General features: G+C 43.0%; 1 protein-coding gene across 3 annotated transcripts in view; it reads left to right on the forward strand.

Annotated features, from left to right (window-relative positions):
* Window positions 1–630: 630 nt before the first annotated feature.
* DENND2A (DENN domain containing 2A) overlaps window positions 631–19,869 on the forward strand; it is an 87,323-nt gene continuing 68,084 nt past the window's right edge. Inside the window, exons 1-2 of one of the 3 annotated variants that reach the window (XM_075122927.1) lie at window positions 632–1,020; window positions 2,212–2,309. The gene's annotated coding sequence lies outside the window, so the exon portion shown is untranslated. Of the gene's footprint in view, window positions 1,021–2,211; window positions 2,310–19,869 lie in introns of all 3 variants that reach the window. The other 2 variants (XM_048830731.2, XM_048830708.2) reach the window with 2 other exon arrangements.

The raw sequence follows: 19,869 nt of genomic DNA on the forward strand, positions 1-19,869 counted from the left end.
TTCTCTTAATGAAAAGAATAAACCGCTGACCGGATGCAGTGATCTGCCATACTGCAGTGACATCAGTGTGAGCTGTAGTGTTTTGGAGAATGGTGCCCTAAAATGCTGGTGGAAATCTTGGGGCCCAATCTTGCCATACCGTGCTGGGCAGAACTCCCCCAAATCCCATGTCCAGGAGGCTGGCAGAGCAGTACTATTTGTTAATTACTGTTTGTAAATTGCCTTGAGATCCTTGGAGAAAAGGCACTAACCAAGTACCAACTGTTACTGATTTTATAAGGGTGACCCTTTAGATCAGCAAAGGAGAGAGTCTGTTTTGCTAGGGAGCTTTTGGTGAGCTCAGAAGCTCCTGGGACTTTAGGGGCCAGTTCACAGAGGCGAGAAAGCATTTTAAAAGGCAGCAGCACAGAAAGAGTTAATGCACCCCCCCCACACCCCTTCCAAAAAAGAAGACTGTCCAGCAGAAGGTCCTGTTTACTGTAGTTTCCCCAAGTCAGTCAAGTATTCAGGGACATGGGTTTCCATGGTAATGGGGCCTGTTCTTCAGCCAGCTGCAGATTAGCTCACTGGAAAGGAGTCAGGATGGGTCAGGCTAGGGAAGGGTGGGAAGAAAGTCACAGGGGGGGGAAGGGGTGGAATTAACGTCACGAGCTTGAAGAGATAGTCACAAAATCAGGAAAGAGGGGGGAAAGTAACAGAAGAATCTAGGGGAAATAAGCTCCACAAAAGCCAATAGGGGCAGGAAAAGGCTCTGTGCAAGAAACCGCTCTCCTGCTTGTGACTGGGGAGTGGTTGAGAATGGAAACTGATCTGTATGGAGCGGGAACGTGGGGCTTTCGAGTGAAAGGAAAAATCCTTTAGAGTGGATTGTAAGTAACTCTGCTAACAAAAGAGGGGGCGAGCCAGGGAGCCATGCATCCAGATGTTGCTGCTGCTGCTGCTGCCAGGCTGGAACTGGAGTTCCCCAAAATGAGAACTGAAGGTAAACGAGCTGCAGCCCAGCTACTGCCACTGAGAAAGGTAGGACTGGGGATGCCAGTGACAAAACTCCTCTGAAATTAGGCTTTGGGGTGGGGAAGGGGAAAGAGAGGGGATGGGGAGGAAGGGCCTGGTGTGGGGAGAGGATGGTGAGATAGAGGGGGAGCAGTTTGGGGATCCATTCTGCGCATGGCGTTGGAGCTTTGGAACAAACTTGTCAAAGCAGCTGCATTGATCAGGGTGTGGGGAGGAGGGAATATTGTAATTAGCTCCAATTGGTCCAACTGGTCATTGACAAAACAGATTGCAGTGCCCTTTTTTTTTTTTTTTTTCAAGGGAGAAAATGCAATGATGCTAATAAAAAGGGGTCAACAGCCAGAGCCCAGGGTCTTGCTCACAGGTAGTTTGTGGGGAATCAGTAATACAGAGAGTAAAGCAGCCCCCCATCTCACCACTCTCTTTTCCACCTATAGTTGCCGTGCAGGGCTCCCAGGAATTTAGATCATGCCGCAGACTTACACATAAGAGTTTTCTTTCCTTTTTAGGGATCATTTAATGTTTTAAGGAGCCAGATGGAGGCTCAGTCTAGCGGGGCTGGAGCTGTTTAATGTCACTGCAACATAAGGCTAATGATATATGCACGTACACATACACGTCTCTAACTCGACCCTTTGATTTGGCTGGGAGAAGTATTTGCATTAGCCTCTTGGTTTATTTATTTTTTCCCCAGCAATGAAACATAAATGGTTAAAGTTCTCTCCATTTCCCCCTCCCCCCAGCCCAAAGAATTAATTATCTGGAAAGCGCAGCTATCTAGAGAACTGACTGATTTCACACACTGCACTGCAGGAATGGGGTGGAGGCCGTGAGGAAAGATGATTAATTTTGGAAGGGAGCAAAGGTCTGTGAGGCTGATTTTCTTGTTGCTTGCGCCTATGTAAATCAGGAGCAACTCAGTGGAAGTCCATCAGTTACAGCAACTCGGTGTTTGTGTGTGTGAAAGGGGGACAAGTCTCCCAAACATTTCAACATAGTTATCAATTGTAAAAGAATTGGTGTTGCAGCAAAGAGGAACAGACTGTTCCCTAAATCATTTTGAAAGTCCAGGTTGAAAGCAAAACAAAATATCAAAACCACTTGGGGGGGGCGGGGGCGGGGATGTTGGATGAAAAGATTGTGTAATGTTGCTGTCTTTCCCATCACACTTCAAAAGCACACTCTCCTTCATAACAGACCATCATTAGAATTCCTGACAATGGAGAAGTAAATAATAATAATGAAAACAATTTCCCCAGCTCAACGACAGTTAGTCTCCCTTGGATGGAGAAATTGTAAGTATTCCATTGCCTTTATAATGCTTTTACATTTCCAGCAGCACGTTCCCAAGTGGAAAAACTGACAGGCACATTTTTCCTCTAAATTATAGGGGGGAGAGCAGTGATAAATAGAAAAGAAATAAAAAACGTTGTTGGGCTGTGTGTTGTAATAATGGCTGATCTTCACTCTGCTGCTTTAAGACCCATTCTGGAGTCAAAGCAAACTCTTTGCAAGTGATAAACACTCATTTTTTCATGGTTTGTGTGTATAAAAACATCTTCTGTATTTTCCACGGTATGCATCCGATGAAGTGAGCTGTAGCTCACGAAAGCTTATGCTCAAATAAATTGGTTAGTCTCTAAGGTGCCACAAGTACTCCTTTTCTCTTTGCAAGGAAACAACATTGTTGGGTTTTTTTGTTCTTAGTACAAGGAAAAGTTGTTTTAATTTCTGCTGATATACAGGAAAGAGACAATAGGACTTTTGCTTTCTCGTGGCTGGAGATTTTAGATAAAGGTGTGATTTAAAGGGGTAAAGCTGAGGGACTTGAGAAATTAGGTAAAAGCAGCAACGTGCAAACTGGTTTTGAGTATCACCCGAGGGAAGAGAAATGCAAAAAACTCAGGAAATTTTTGTCTGCTCAATTTTTTTTTATCTAAATATTTGCTTCTGATTTATGAGACAGAAAACAAAGGTGGTAAGCATATTCCCTCATAAGAACAGCCATATTGGGTCAGACCAGTGGTCCATCTAGCCCAGTATCCTAGAGACCAGTGCCAGATGGTTCAGATAGAATGAAATGAACCAGGCTATTTCAAATAATCCATCCCCTGTCGTACAGTCCCAGTTTATGTCAGTTCCTTAGCTCTGTACGGGTCTGCAGTGTACTTTTAATTCAGCATTTTCTTAACAAAAGCAAATTTCAAAAGAATATTGAGATCCAAAACCAGTCCCTTGTAGGTCACTGGTTTGAATGTAGCCCACATAAGCTGTGACTCTCAATAGTAGCTATTTCATTATCGTTCAGTGAGACCTATGTGAAATAAATTGCTAGTCTCAGTCCAGTTCCCAGTGGACCAGTGTCTAGTCACAAAACCCACTACTGGACTGGCATTCGGCACAGGCATGGAATATTGAATAGACATGGGCACATAACTAGTTTATTTTCTCACCCCTAGAGGTTGCCCCTATTTCAGGGCTGAGGGCAAAGTGGGGAGCTTGCTTGGCAGCTATCAATGGTCTTTTCCTACTAAACAGGAGACTTCACTCTCTAGTGCTTTCAATCCTGCGCCTTTGTCTCGCACTAATCTGACTGTAAAAAATAACATAATGATCACAATAAAATGCTCAATGAGCTAATTCTTAGGATGGAATCCTGGCCCCATTGAAGTCAATGGCAAAATTACCTCATGGGGTCAGGATTTCACTCATAATTTTTAGTTTGATTGGCTTTTTATTTCTTGGATTGCTTGAAATGTCCTTATTTGATTTACTATAGATGGAGCTATCAACACTAACTATATTAAGTGGCTCAGTAAACATGGCATCTGGTTTCTACCCTCGATGGTGACCCTGAGAGAACTCACCTGACCTTAGAAGGATGCTCAAATCATCTCCGTGTCATAGCGTCTTTAGATAATGAACATTAATTAATTAGCCATAGGGCTCAGTGGGAACAACAGCTGGGAGGGGAGTGGGAGAGAATTGACAGCTGTCTTTGATCCTCTGTTTTTGTGTTGTGAAATGCTTTATGAGGAACAAAATTTGTGAGGTGGCACGGCCTGTCAGACCCAGAGCTTCTGGTTCTATCTGTTACTCTAAGCTGTGGGGTGCCCAGATGCCACAGGGAGGGGTGCTATACAAGAACCTTAATAGAATCTAGGCATTTATACTGTGCTCATCACCATAGTACCTGAGTCTGATAGCTGGGAGCAGCATCTTCCCACCCGTACTTGTAGCACAAGGGAACAGACTATAGGCTTCTTTTACCTCCTAATCATAAACACTAAATAGGCCTTGCCTGGTGGCCTGGTGGTTAGTACTTTGCATGGCATTTCACAAGACCACAGTTTAATTGCTGGTCAGGTTGGCAGAGTCTAGAGACAGTACTTGACCCTGGGCAAAGCTTAGTAACTTGTGGCTCTATAGCAGCTCTCGCTATTAACGCAGGGGTATTGCTAGGCTCTTGAGACAGAGGCATCTAGGCTGCAAGACCTCAGCTGGGAGGAAGGCAGCATGGCCTTGGCGCTATGCAGCTCTGGTTCAATTCCCTGACACCAATAGCCTGCCCACAAATAGAAGGTCCCAGCCCGGCTCTCACCAGCCTCGTTACACTTTGCAGGGTGACAGGTGGCTCTGAGAGTAGGGGAGAGATGGAAGGGGGATCCTGAGGGCTCCAACAGGAATGCAAAGGTTCCAGGAACATGTGTTTACCTTCTCATCCAGTTGTGTATAATCCTGGGATAATATCTGTGAATGGACTGTGGTTCATTACTGCACAATGATCTACATGCTTCTGGCACAGAGTTTTCTAACAAAGCTTGCGGGCTGCATTTCTGAACCACACGAAATTGAGTAACACCAAGTCAAACCAGCGCTTAGCTGTGTCGGAGTGGAATGTTTTCCCTTGACACTGAGAGCCTCTCATTGTAATCTTAGTTGTCATCATCATTATATCATTTGTGTTTTCACATCTGGTCTTGGCAATAATGAATTTAAAAAATTATACAAAATCTTGGTATGTCAGTAGGTCCTGACCATCATTGTTTAGTCTTTCAATATCTGAAAGTATTTAACTGAGGTGAAACCAAAAGATCCCCAGGACAACAGGCAGCTCTTGGAGGGACTGAAGAATAAGAACTGAGAACAAAGAGCGCTAGAGTGACCACAGAGGGAATAAACTAAGCTGCAGGTTTATAGCCCAAGCGGTAGCGCTTTTTGATGTCTCACACTGGTCCTTGGCTTTGCGCTCCGTGCTGACGAGGCCGTGTTAGAGATGGCCTTCTTCAAACTGAGATCTTAAAACAAGGTCCTTTCTGCCTGTTTGTAGTAGCTGTTGAAGATCCCATGGGACTGCTTGTGAAGTCAGGGGTAAACTCTGTGTCCCAAACATCATTCTCTGTCTCAGTTAAACAGATTCTAATGACAGCTGCGTCATTACAACTATCTAGCTCACTGCCCTGTATAGTGCTTTGGGATACCCATGCTATACAGGGCATGGTGTGATGCTGACTATTCTGTTAAAAAGAGAGGGGCAATTGCATCCTCTGTATAGTGTTGACAGCATGCTCAGTGCTATATGTAAAGGAAAATATGTTTCCTTCTCTGAAGAACTTACAGCCTAAATGAATAGGCAACATAAGATGCACTGGGAGACCCAGAGGATGATGCTAGCTTCCTTCTTACCTTTCCACCATGCCTGCCACATTAGTCAGTCCACGATTTTGGTATTAAAAAATAGAGAATAAACATAGATTACTTAAGGCACTGATTTTTGGAGGTGCTGCACACTTCCAACTCAAGCTGAAGTCAATAGGAACTGGGGGTGAGGAACTCTGAAAATCAGGCCATGATGGCACATAACTTATTTATGTAGATCAGAACTGAGGTCTCGTTGTGCTAGGCACTGTACAAACACAGAGGCAGACATAATTCCTGTCCCAAAGATTTTGCAAACTAAGAAGTACTTCAATCTGATTTGGGGCCCAGAAAGCCAGCTGGTTAAATACGGGTGATACGATGGGGTATTTTGAAATAACCTGAAGGATGTCACGCCCTCTTTGGCTCCCTGTGGATATGTTGCCATGTGCTTGTGTGGTTTCTGTTTCTTCTTTTGTAGCAGTTGGCACTTTCTGTCTTTCCTGAATGGTTGTGGAACAAAAGGAAAACATCACCCTGCCAGATGGAGGCCCAACTGGGAAGAGATAATTCTCCTTATCCCACCCTTTGTGAAATCCAGGGCTGTTGGGAGGGGATCTAGCTGGGAGGTTTCTTCAAGTTCATTCAGTGGTGGGAGCAGGTTAATTCAGATGCTGAGAGGGGCTCTCAGCTAGTCAGGACCTGGCTATTAGCTCGTCAGGATAACATTTCTTAGTGTAAGGATTTAAGTTTTAGTGGTTGTTACAGCTTTTGACGGAATCCCAATTGCTGGCTTGAGGAGGGGTGGTGTTTGCATTAAAGAGTGAAAGTTGCCATAAGATTTGTCATTAACCAGCTTGTCAGTTTCTTAAGGATTGAAAGTCTACCCTTGGGGGGTGATGACCCTCAGGAGCTGGGCATTCTCTCCTCTCTTTGACAGCCTATTGTTACACAACTCTGATGAACTGAAAAATAAACCAGCCTCGATATTCACTAGATGCTGCCAAACTAGGAGGATACAAGATGGGCACTACTTTGTCTGTAATGAGATCCAGGGTGAGGTGGTATTTTTCCCGTAGAAAATGAGAGTGAATGGGTCAGGGCATACTGGTTCAGCACACATGGAGTTTTGCTTGTGGGATTTTTTTGTTTGTTTGCTTGTTTGTTTGTTTTGCATATATAAATAGTTCTAACTGTATATGTAAATAGCTGGAAGGTGACAGCTGGGATTAAACTGGATTCATCTACATGCTATTCCTTGTGCCTAGAGAAGTGCAAATGAGTTCAGTTTCATTCTAGTCGCTAGCGATTGGCTTTTTGTGTACCACACTATTCAATCCATGTTTTTTCTGTAGAGCCTGTGGCCATAGTATCTAAATAGTGGCTTCAGCAGGAGCTGAGGGTTATTGCCACTTCTGGAAATCAGGTCTTTTTTGTTTAGGTGCCCAGATCTAGATTTAGGCACCTAAGTTTGGAAATTCTGACCCAGATATGTGTGGCTAGTGGCATTAAAGGGATAGTCTGTTCCTGTAAAAGCCTGGTTTCTCAACTGAGGGGTCATGGCATTATGTCAGGGTGGCAACCTCCCTGCCCTTTCCATATTCCTAAACAGGAAGGGGGTTCTGGTTAGATCCCAGCTAGATATGAGAGGGTCCAGTATGGAACAGGTTGAGAACCTCCTCTGAAGTGTGTCTCACTGAGAGCTTCATAGAGAGACAGCCATGCTATGAAGTCATTTAGACAGGTATTTAATGCAAGGGCAAACCATCCAAGGCCCTGTCAGCACTGTGACTGAAACCACAATGGCCACAGCCGTGTGTATAGCATGGCTCTAGCATGCTTTCCCTGACTGTTGCAGACAAGGATTCTTTTCCTCTGCGAGAACCCTGGTGCATAGTCCAGAACAGTGGTGCTCTGGGATATCCCCAAGCTTTCTCCAACATGAGCGTAGCTATACACATCTCTCAACCAACCATGGCTCCAGTGTGGAACAAAACATGTGTGACCAAGACCCAAAGTTAGGGACACCAGAAATGATTCATGCCGGAAGTTTGAAATGCCGTGTCACTCCTTCCTGTAGGGTAGGAAATATTTTTCGATAGTCTCTCTTTCATCCTTTCTGACGTAAATAATTTTCCATAACAAAATGGACTTGGACTCTAGGGCAATTTAAACAAATGGCATCCCTTGGATTTGAGGTAGAGGCAGTTGTAATGCAATCCTCATTTAAAAAATAAATAAAAAGCTCTTAGGTTAGGGAAGCCAGGCTAGAATCAGCCCAATTTCAACCCGGGGAGTTAAAAGAGTAGTCAGCAGTGTGGCATGACCACTGAAGTTCACTTTAGACTGATTAAGTTTGTTAAGAGAAAGGATTAAACAGTGAGAGCTTGATTCTCATTTACACCAAGGCCCCTTCACACTGCGAATCAGGCCCAAGCGTTACCTAGTGTGTTTAGTTCCTGAAAAGGTCTGTTAAAACATGACCTTTGCCATAGTGGTATGTGTGTATGCTGTGATTACCTCCCAAAGGGGTGGAGGATGCTAAGGCATGGGGGTGTTAGGGTGACCAGATGTCCCGATTTTATAGGGACAGTCTCGATATTTGGGGCTTTGTCTTATATAGGTGCCTACTACCCCTCACCCCTTGCCCTGATTTTTCACCCTTGATGTGTGGTCACCTTAATGGGTGTGCACATTGGAGCAGTTGGAGGGGAGAGAGGAGGAGCAGTAATCAGTGGGCAAGCTGCTGTGCTCAATGGAGACTGAGGGGGTTAGCGCCGGATCTCGCTGTAACTGATTCTCAGGCTCTCCTAACAGCTGTGGAAGGCCTTGCTCCGTTCTGTTCTCATGCGCTGGGAAGCAGCAATGTTTATGTGATGAAAGGGAACAGAAGATGGCTTTTCTTGACTGCTGCCTTTACGCGTACACACACTGGCCCTACGCCAGCCATGATGGAAACTCTCTCCTCACGAGCAGAGAGAGATTGGCGGGGGGAAGGGAGAGGGGGCAGGGAAAGAGAGGCCCACAAGCAGAGGAACCAGAGGAAGTGAAAATAAAACCTCAAACCCAAGCACAGATCAGACAGTAACAGCTGCGCCAGAGTTCTCCAACGGGCCTTTTCTCACGTCAGTGGCTTCAGATACCCCTTCAACAATAACTCACTTTCAGCAGCAGGTAAGTTCAGTGTGAGATGCTGGCCCTTTAAATATATGGGATGGAAAACCAAAGTAAAAGCCAAAACGAGGCTAACAGGGATTGTAAATTAAGCTGTTGGAGGCCTTGTCTGCACTGGCTACAGTGGGCCCCATAAACTGGCATGGGTTTAGCACTGCTGGTAGTAGCGTTGGTGGAAGATGTAGTGTAGACAAGTGTCAGACATTTTTACCATGGTCTCCACTATAACTTCACCGTCACTAACACTGGGTGGAGCTGCAACCAGAGGTGAATTAATGATCTATTGTTTACCAGAGTAGATACAGCCAGTAAAAACAGAGAGTTAGAAATCTGACTTGGGAGAGACAGGGAGAGGGTTCCTCTCTCCACCAGTCAGAAATACACCCCCAGCCATGGCCTCCCCTCACAACCATCCTGCTATGGCCTCTCCTACTCTTCAACCAGCAACCCAACCGTGTGACTCACCAGCTGACAGTGCAATACGTCCCCCTCCTGCCTGATCTGGTGCCCTACTCTCCCTGCCAGGCTCCCCCACCAACTTCAGTGATGCCAGCTGGGTCCCTCAGCTGGTGCTGCGTTGGCAGCTTTCTGGCTGGGGCTGCAGCAGGAGTGGTGCTGGTAGCTATGCAGCCCAGTTCCCTAGAAGAAACACCGCTTGTTAGGGGAAAATAGAACTGTTTGGCCAAGTTACAAACCTGGGAGCCGAAAATTAGGAACATAGAACCAAACAATGACACCTACATAAAAGTGGCCTGGTTTTCAGAAGTGCTGAGCGAGCACCCATGAATCCCCAGGAAGTCAATGGGAACTCTGGGTGTTCAGCGCTTTTGAGAATCGGGTCACCCTCATATAGGACCATTAATATAGATTTCAGCGCCGATCATTAGGTACCCAGGTTTGAAAAGTTTGCCCTTGGTTTGAAGATCTAGTGCCCGGCTCATCTTCATGGCTTCTCTTCATGAGAGAAGGCCGGTGTTTCCCTCCGCACAATCACAATGTACGCTTCCTGGGGGCTGCTTCACAGCAGTTGCCTTTGTTGCAGTACCTGCAGTGGAGCTGATGCATTGTAACGGAGAGATTAGTCCCACCTACAGTGACTACCACAGCACCACAGCTCTCTTTCGAATCGGCCGTAGTGAGCGTGAGTGTGGAAGGGATGGCTCGGTGCCAAGCAGATGCATTAGTATTGTCTTCGTGGGGTCACAAGCGCAGAGCCTGCCAGCTGACTGAGTTCATCATTACAAGGAGGTGAATTCAGTATTGTTCAGGGTTTTGGTGTGACGGTTTAAAAAGCGAGATCCTATCTGCTCTGCCTGGATTTGAGATTTGCAGTGAGATCTAGGGTTTGACTAGAATGACATAATAGACTTGTAGGTCAGAAGGTGCCACTACGTTTATCTTACCTCCTTTTAACACAGACCATACTAATGTGATGTTAAATATGCTTCTACACATTTAAGGACAGTCATACTTAAAACTGTGTCGTCTGGTTGTGGTTCTTGCCTGCTCTTAATATTGTGTTGTTAGTTAACTCCTGTTATATCCCAGTGTTATTTCCCAGTGTAGACAAGCCTTTCATAAGACTAGGATTTTGCCCTAGGGCATTTAGCTAAACTGTTCCTGCTCCCTACACTTCCACAACACTGCAGGATAGTTTCTCTGAGCCTGATGGCAACATTTCTGCACTCCTGTGTGGAAGTGGTATGGAGACCATTGCTCCAGGGTGCAGGTTGCATTTGTTGAGCTTTCAGTTATCAGCCTGAGGTTTGACTCAGGTGTGTACTATCTGCAGGACCAGAAGAGTACAGTGTTCTGAAAGAATGGGGCTGCCATTGCAGCATCTGCACGGTAGAGTTTCCAAACTCTACAATGGAGTTTGCAATGAATCTTCCATCTGTTTCCCATCCCAGGCAAGCCATCTTTGCCTGACCAGGGTCAGGGCTCCACACAGGAATTTCCAGTCAGTGCTCAGCATGGACCTGATGCAGTTCCCACTGAAATTAATGGGAGCCTTTGTATTAGCTTCAGAGAGGACCTGGACTGGGCATTGTGGCCTCAATTCTGCAAAGGCTCATTATTTTTATTATTTGTACTATTGTAGCGCCTAGGAGTCTTGCTCAGGGGACAGGCCCCCATGGTGCTGGGCACTGGACAAACACAGAACAAAAAGAATGTCTCTGCCACAAAGAGCTTACAATCCAAGTATGAGACAACAGATGGATACAGACAGATCAACGGAGCAGTACAAGGAAAGGATGACAGTATTGGTCAGCACGGCAGGCAGTGATCTCAGCACTTCAGCAGCCTACCCATTGTTATGTTTTTGGTAGGCTCATGGAGAAGGAGAGTTTTAAGAAGGATCGATTGTTTTTGTGGCTGTTTATGGGGAACTTCTCCCAAGCATGAGGGGCAGCATTGGAGAAAGCACAAACATGCTTGATGGAAAATGTAACAAATGGATGGTGGAAGCTGGCATTGTGGGCTGATCTGAGGTGGGAGTTGACTTTTTGATACTGAATAAGAGATGACAGGTAGGGTGGGGATAGGTCATGAAGGGCCTTGAAAATGAAGAGAAGTAGCTTATGTTACTCATGCATGTTACATAAGCAAGTAACCCCACGGATGTGTGGAGTTCAGCATATGCCTAGCTTGCCTGTTGGATTGTGATTTATTAATGTAAATCCTCATCGCCTTATATATGAATCAATGGAATTTTTATTTGTAATGTTCTTTGTCATGTTTGGGCTTCTTTAACTGTTTTTTTAAACCAAATTAGTGAATAGTTTGTGTATGATTTATCTATAAGAGCTTTTCAAGAAAATAGTGATTAAGGCAGATGTAGAAATAGCATTTCAGAAGGTTTTTCTTTCTTTCTTTCTTTTTCTTTCTTTCTTTCTTTCTTTCTTTCTTTCTTTCTTTCTTTCTTCTATTAAAGCTTCATCTTTAACATTAAATGTAAATATTATTTTAAAGAACATTATTAGAAGGTTGTAGGTTTTATTATTTAAAAATCTGAAATGAGGAGTTTAAGGTTAAAAGTGAACATCTGAAAGTCAGACAACTAAAATGCTGTATCAATATTTAAATAAAAATTCAGAGATCAAATTTAAGCCAGGACCAAAATGTTCACTCATGGGTGACTATAGGCAAGACGCATCTCACTTCACCCTCCCCAAATGTCAGAATTGTATGTTCTAGTTGTAAAAATGTAAGCAAAAGATTGTGTTGTAATTCACATGTATAGGGAAGACTCAAATCCTTTCATGTCATAACTAGGCTCAGATTCAGCAAAGCGCTTAAGCATGGGCTTAACTTTAAGTTTGAGTTGGAGGCAATGGGATTACTCACATGTTCAAAATTAAGCACATGCTTAAGTACTTGCTGAACTGGGACTCAAGTGATGTTCTAGCTAGAGCTGGTTGCAGGAACTTCGATGGAGCTATATTCCATTGGAATATATGGTTCTGTCAAAATCAAAACGTTTCGCAAGATCAGGTCTATGTTGCTGGAATTTAATTTAGAGGGAAGAAAAGGGCGTGTGGGGGGTGGCGGGGGAGAGGGAAGCTCAGACAATGTTAAAACATCTTATTCCAGCTTTTTTTAAAAATAACTAAGATAATACCACCCACAAAAAAGTCAAAATCAAATCAAAATGTCAAAACAAAACATTTTGAATGACCTGAAAATGTTGTTTTAAAAATTTTCCTTCACAGCGAATTTCTATATTTTGGGTTTTGCTCTGTTCAGAATGAAGCTAAATTTTAAAATCTCACAATCCTTTACAAAGTAGAATTCCCATTCTCTGCCCAGCTCTAGTTCTAGCCTGCAACTCTGAGGGGTTCAAGACACGGCTGGCGTTGGAACCTTAATTGAGGATTTCCAGACTGTGGCATTTAGATTTGAGCTGCAGTGTTCTGCTTTCCTGACTGTTAAATGTTTGACTCTTTTAAAATACCAGCAGTGTTCTAATCACTTTGTGTTAAATTAATAGATATTTGCAAGCATAACTCAGGTGTGTGGGCTTGAGGCTTTTCTTGGTTTTGTCTGGGAATATAGCCAGTGAAGTGCTTTGGGGAGTAGAGTATTCAGATCTATGGCACTGGTTCAGGAAAACACTTCAGCTCATGTTTAACTTTAAGTATATACTTAAGTCCATTCCTATTTAGCAAAGCACTTTGGCCACTAATTCAGGAAAGCACATAATCAAGTACTGAACTTTAAACACAGGCTTAAGTCCTATGGAAGCCAATGGGAATTAAGCATGTGCTTAAAGTTAAGCACCTGCTTAAGTTCATTCCTGAATAAGGATGGACTTAAGCATGTGCTCAGGTCCTTTGTTGAATCCGCACATGTGTGCATTTCCACACTAGAGACATGCAGGAATGTTGCCCTCCTCTTAATATCCTGTGAGATTCTTTGCCAAGGTTGTGCTGACGAGCCACGTTACCACAAGCAGTTCAGGCGAGATGTGCTAATAGTGCTGGTATTTTGCTCGCACTGTGTATGACCTGCACATGTGAATGATTAAGTCAACCCATCAGAGTGTCCTACTGAGAGAGAAAAAAACGCTGAGCTTGCTTTGGGGAAGGGGTGGATAACATGCCCTCTGCATCTTTTGCTGAAAGGTTTCCCACTGCACAGACGTGAAGCTGTTGAGATTCCATTGCCATAAAGCCACACAGAAGAGCAGAGTGAGGAGAATGCACCTGTCTTTTTCACAATGCAACAATGCAGGAGGCTTGGTGGGTCGTAATGCTGGAGGTTTTATTTTCATGGCAAAAAGTGCCAATTTTTGTGGAGCAAAACTGCAAATTTCACAGCGCAACATTAGGACTCATAAACACATATCTTAATACCCAGTATGAACCCAACAAAACTTTATAAGATACTACAGATGCTCCAGCACATACCTTGAGAAGGGATGAAAAATTTCCACTCACTTTTTCAGTTCTTGGAGATTTACTTTGAAAAGGTCTAAAAATCAAAAGATCGGGGGCATGTAATTCATTCAAAAGTGCATCACATTTCAAGGGTTAAACATCTAGAAATATGATTTCTTCTAGGAGTGAAGTGTTGGGTTATTCAGAGCACTGAGTTGCATGTTAGCAAGCGTAAATGCCTCCCCCAAATTGAGAAGGGCTTCTCTTCACACACGTTATGTTCTGCTTTTATACTGCAGAGTCAAAATCTGGCCAAAATAGACCCCATAGGCCTGATCCAAAGCCTACTGAATTCAATGCAAGCCTTTCCATTGATTTCAACAGGCTTTGGATCAGGCCCTAATTGAGAATCTGCTTTTGTCTGCCTTGCCACTTTAGGTTGTGAATTCTCAAAAGTGCTGAGAAGCGGCTTTGGGGTGATCAGTTTTGTTCTAAATTACACTGAGGGGTCATGCACTTTGTAGCGCGTAGGCCAAGCTTCCTGCACACAGCAGGGCTCCATGTTGCTCGGCTCAGCAGATAGCCAGGGCTTCATGTGTTCCCCCTTTTCTCCCTTTTGTTTTCCAATTTTACCCCAAATCAATAGGGTTCTGGTCACTGATGCCAAGAACATTCCCTGAAATGTTGAGATTGATTGGATGCTGTATTCGTACGTTACTGTGTTACAGACAGACAGACATACTGACTGATAAATGGAGAAATGCCTTCAAATTCAGCGCAAGGCCCTCACAAGCTTGACCAATAAGAATCCCTCCACCAAGATGGCTGCAACATTCCAGTCCTGCTAAGCACAGAGTAGGTGCATAGAGTCCGACCACCAGGAAACCAAGACTCAGTGTCTGTGTCTGCATTAGAATATTTTCCCTAAGATTTCCCACTGGTGCATTACTATCAATGACAGCAATAGTGGCACTAGTGTAGACATAGTTCTAGTTGGTTACTGGCGTTGAGTGATCCAAACATCTAGCTCAAAGCAATCCTAGATAATACAGTACTAAAAATAGTGGTGGTTAACTCCCATCATTGCTGTCACTGTTGGGCTACACAGCAGAAAATTTGAGGTAGAAAGAAAATCTAGTGTAGACCAGTGCAGTGAGGGGCCACTGACTATTCTTGTTACATTCCTTAGCTGCCCAAAGATGCCAGGCAGCTGGGAGCTTCTCAAGAAAAAATGGGATTGGCTTTAATAGCCACAAATTTAAGCAAAAGATGCCAGCATTTCAGGAGCTGTTCTGTTTTTCACACTAGTAAATTCTGGGGTGCCTAATACCCAGCTTGTGTAAGAGTTTCTTACAACAGTGGGGAGAGATTACTTTTCTGAGCTTGAACAGTCTGGGGACTTTCTCAGAGACAAAGAACTCATTCCTCATGCACACCAGGGTTTTTCAGTGCAGACAGCAGTCACTGAGGAAATAAGAATCCCAGATCTCATGTACATACAACTGGAGCTAATTCAACAAGGTTAGGCTTCCACTCAAACTCTCATTTTTTTCGGGCTCTCTGTGAAGGATCTGCTCTTTAAGAAATCAAGCATGATCTTGAACTATGTTAGACTTTCTTTTTCCCTTAATAAAAGACATGTAGAAAATAGTCTCCAGAAATGGCTGGCACACAGATGTACACCAACCCTATTCTTCTTTCATGTAAGGACTTCTAGAATTAAGTTCGCATTATATTTTCCCTCTTTCTTTCCCCGCTTGTGGACAATCCTTTCTATGGAAGATGATTTTGGTATGATTTATAATGAATTAATTTAATCTGGAATAAAACAGAATGTTGTACTGTGCGACTTTTCTTAAACAACTCCCTCAAAGAGCCAACAAAAATTGGTGATCTATTAGAAGTGGAGGACATTGGCTTGAATATGGAGTGGCCAATAGAGGCCAGGGTCAGTTCCTCAGCTGATGTAAAATGCCATAGCTCTGTTTGACTGCAGTTGAGTTACAACTATCTAAACAAGTTGATAATCTGGTTCCCAAGATGGTTTGCCATTTGAAAGATATTTCATGACTCATGTGAAATAAACTGGAGACAACCTGTGATTCTATTTCAAACATATTTCCATTGCTACGCTGACTTATATTCCCACACAAAGTACTCTGTAAACACAATTTTATGAGTATCTTAATAATACATTTGACATGGAAACTTCTTAATCCTACCGTAAAGTACAATATTATGAGAAACATCAATGAATATATTGTCAGAGTAAAGGTTGATTTCTTATTTATACTTCTATGCAAGTGTATAGCTCTTGGATGAAATGTTGGTGAAAGAAGTGATTTCTCAAGTTTGTGAAGTGGGTTTGCCTGAAGTTTTTCTATGTTTTTAACGTTCCTTTTAATTAGGAATTGACTTAGCTCCATGTTTACACAATTTGTGATGGTGGAAATTCTCTCCTCCTTTTTGTTTGGGATTGTAAATGTTAATGCAATTAATGTTAATGTTAATATAAATGTTAAAGGAAGCTGACGACAGATTTTCATTAAGTAAATACTGTCACATGTGAATGTTTATTACTTATGGAGGAGCTGGCAGGAGGAATGCATATTTAAATGCTAAACATATTTCTTACCAGCCAAGAAGTAGATCAAGTGTAAAATTACAAAAGCACTTTTGGGGACTCCTCTAGTGAAAAGAAGATGACAGGGGAATTTCCTCTTAGGTCTAGTCTACTAATAGTTCCTGTATAGACAATATCCTCAAAATCATCTTTATTTGCCACCACAGATAACTTAAACAACACAGTGCCGAAATAGAGTTTAACCATAGTTCCTTCCTGTTAAAGTGCATCGTTATGATGAGAAATGGATCTCCAAATTAGATGGACTATTACGTAATCTTGTGAATGCAGTTGAGAGTGTGTGCTCTTGTGGAAACCACTGTCTAGGCCGACAGACCTGGGACTGAACTGGGGACCTCAGAGCATGACTGCTACAGTTTGAGCTAAACCGCTGCACCTGGGGGTTATGAAAGGCTCCCATCCTCTGTGGATTGGTTATAGAGGGGGACCTGACATACACTGGAGAGGGGAAGGATTGTAAAGGTAATCTGTCTCCCATCCTAGGCAGATTGTGTTTATCTCTCAGAGAGACCTGCGTGGGCTGTCTGGTTAACATGTTGGTAACACTTGTGGTACTTGTGATGTCAACAAGACATTATTAAATTGAACTGAGTGCAGTGTGTGTGGCAGGGGTATGCTCTGCCCCTGCCTCTTTTCAGCCAAGCAAACTCTTTGGAGACCTTCTTCAGGCAAAGACCCGGTGATTGATTTATAGAGTTCATTCCCACCACCTATACAGATTGTGGCAGCAGCTTGAACAGTATCCAGGGGCTCTAAGGCTCCTGAGCCCTGCAGGGGAGACATCCCGTGTCCTTGGCTCTACCAGCCTACAGCTCTTCCGTTTTCTCTCTCCCCACTTGGCACTTCCTTCCTGTGCCTTTGCACCTTCTGAGTCACTGAGGTAATTAGGCTGGGGAGAGTTAAAAGCTATCTTCAATCTACCAATTTAGCAGAGTTCCCATATTCAGGTATACGGCACCACTGATTGAAGTCACAATGATCAGAGTGCTGGATCAACTGCTGTTGCCAAGCACTCTGTCACCCCGTGCTCCTTTCTCTGGGAATTCCTGTCAGCATGAGGGAACAACTGCTTGAATGTGGATGCCTGATTGGGCAAGAGGGACATTAAAAACTAAGGGTGCAATGCTAGCTCCATTGAAATCAAGGGAGAAGTGAGGCAGTGGTGATTTAGAGGATGATGCCAGGAGCAATCAGTGGATCTGGGAGCTTTGGAGTCCCTACAAGGGACTTGACTTCAGAAGAGTTCTGCTTTGACATTTTGTCCTGGACCCTGTAAATCCTGACTACAATGTTGGTGAATGCATTCTATGTTAGCTTCACTGTAGCAAATGCCTTCCCCATGCACAGTAAAATATCTTTGGGCCTGATTCAGAGCATATGGGGTGAAGGATGACCTCATGGGTAGGACATTGGAATACAAGATTGGATGTCTTTATAAAAAATGTACTGTAGCTCATCCACAAGATATGGGCTTGATGCAGGAATTACTGGGTGAAATTCTCTGGCTTGTGTTATGCAAGGGGTCAGACTAGAAGATGGTCATAATGGTCCCTTCTGACTTTAAAATCTATTAATCTATAAATTGTGAGCAAAATGTGTTTGTCAAATGGCTTGGCATAAATAACAGTAAACGCAAAAATGAAAGTTAATACTTTACTGTGTACATCTGAAATTCAGCACATCTCCCTGACTGGAGAAGTGATCAATATCTACATACTTGGTAAGTCTCAAGTTTCAAAGTTTTCAGAAATGAGGGACTCAACGAAACATTCCAACAGAAAAGCAAAAAGATTTCCAAATGAGTCATTTAAAATGTTTCTGGCTTTTAATTTATTTCACGGAATCACTTAAAAACCTTCACAGAAATTAAATCTGGATCCTCTTACTAAATGATGTGCATTTGGAAAGGAAATATTTTTCTTTGCTAATAAATCAATGGAATAAGTCTCCACTTTAACACTATTTTGCAATGCAGCCTTAATGATGGAATCATGACCAATGGCTCCATAACAGTTTGTAGTGCATTTGTGAGATTTGACAAGCAATTTGGAGTCAGCTGGGATATAAATGTCAAGAATACCATTATTTTGTATCTTTTCTTCAATTTGCTCTCATCTTGGCTGCCTCTCGTCTGCTTGCATGCCAGTTAATGTGAGAAATTTAGAAAACAAATAAACAAACCCTCTTGAACATAGAAACTTTTTCCATTTAAATACACACACACAAACCCAGGCCTCTCCTCGTAAAAGTCTTTCAAGAAGGGGAGGATGTGTGTGTCAGGTAATTCTGTATCACTCCAAACCTTGATGATCTTGTGACAGGGCATCGGACTGCACAGAGACACACATTGGAATGTGCATTCAGATTGCAAAGGAATCCGAATCAGCCTGACTAATTTGATGCTTGTTTTACTTAGGGTAAAATTTCAGAAGCAATTAACCTAAGTCCTGTTTTCAAAGGTGACTTAGGCACTTTGAAGCATTGACTGTCAACAAGACTTAGGCTTCTAAGAATATGATTTTTAAAGGTATTTAGGCACCGAAAGATGTAGATAGGTGCTTAGTGGAATGTTCAAATGTGCCAAAGTGTCTACAGCCCATTGAAATCATTGGGAAATCAATGGGACCTAAGTACTTTTGAAAACCCCATTAGGCACTTTAAAAATCTGGCTCTAAATCACGTTTGAAAATAGGACTTAAGCTAATAAGTCATTTAGTCACTTCTGAAAATTTTACCCTTGAGGTTTTTTATTTTATTTTATTTTTGCCTCCAAAGGTCTTTTCGCAGGGCAAAAGAACATGAGACATGGTCCTCTTGCTGTATGTCCACCATCCACTTACTAAACACCATGAGAAGCTCAGCTCTTTCATTATTTTGTCCCTATAAATTGCTGTGTGGTTCTCAAGCTATAAAAAAGTCAGTGAAAAATGTAAACACAAGCAACACAAATGCTACATCTCCTACACATGCAAGTGCACGCTTCACTGCAGGCGGAGAAAAGAGATTAAAGGCACTTTGTCGAAACTGTTTTTTGTTCAAATTGCCAAAGATCAGTGAAGGGCTCTACTGAGAGGAATTTCGAGGCATCTGAACAGTTGGATGTCAGATCCCAGAATCTTTTATTGTTTTGTTTTTAGCAGTGGTAGCAATTGCAGCTGCAGGTGGTAGAATTTGTATTTCCACAGGCCACCGTCTTCCTGACACTAGCTCTGTATTTCAAGGTCTCTGCTGAAATCCTCCAATAGAAACGTATACTTCCTTTGGAATTACTGCTCTCTCTCTCTCTCTCTCTCTCTCTCTGTATGTGTACATGCATGAGAGAGAGAGAGAGAGAATTGAAAGGGGGAAGCAGGAGAGGAAAGACTCTTTTTCCCAAGTGTTCTACTTAGACTCCTTTCTTTCTTTCTTTCTTTCTTTCTTTCTTTCTTTCTTTCTTTCTTTCTTTCTTTTATTGGCCATCAGTGCAATGACCCACTTAACCACATCATCTCAGCTTGCTCCCTCCCCCACACTTCCTTT

This window comes from Caretta caretta, chromosome 1 (assembly GCF_965140235.1).
Source record: "Caretta caretta isolate rCarCar2 chromosome 1, rCarCar1.hap1, whole genome shotgun sequence".
Classification (NCBI taxonomy): Eukaryota; Metazoa; Chordata; order Testudines; family Cheloniidae; genus Caretta; species Caretta caretta.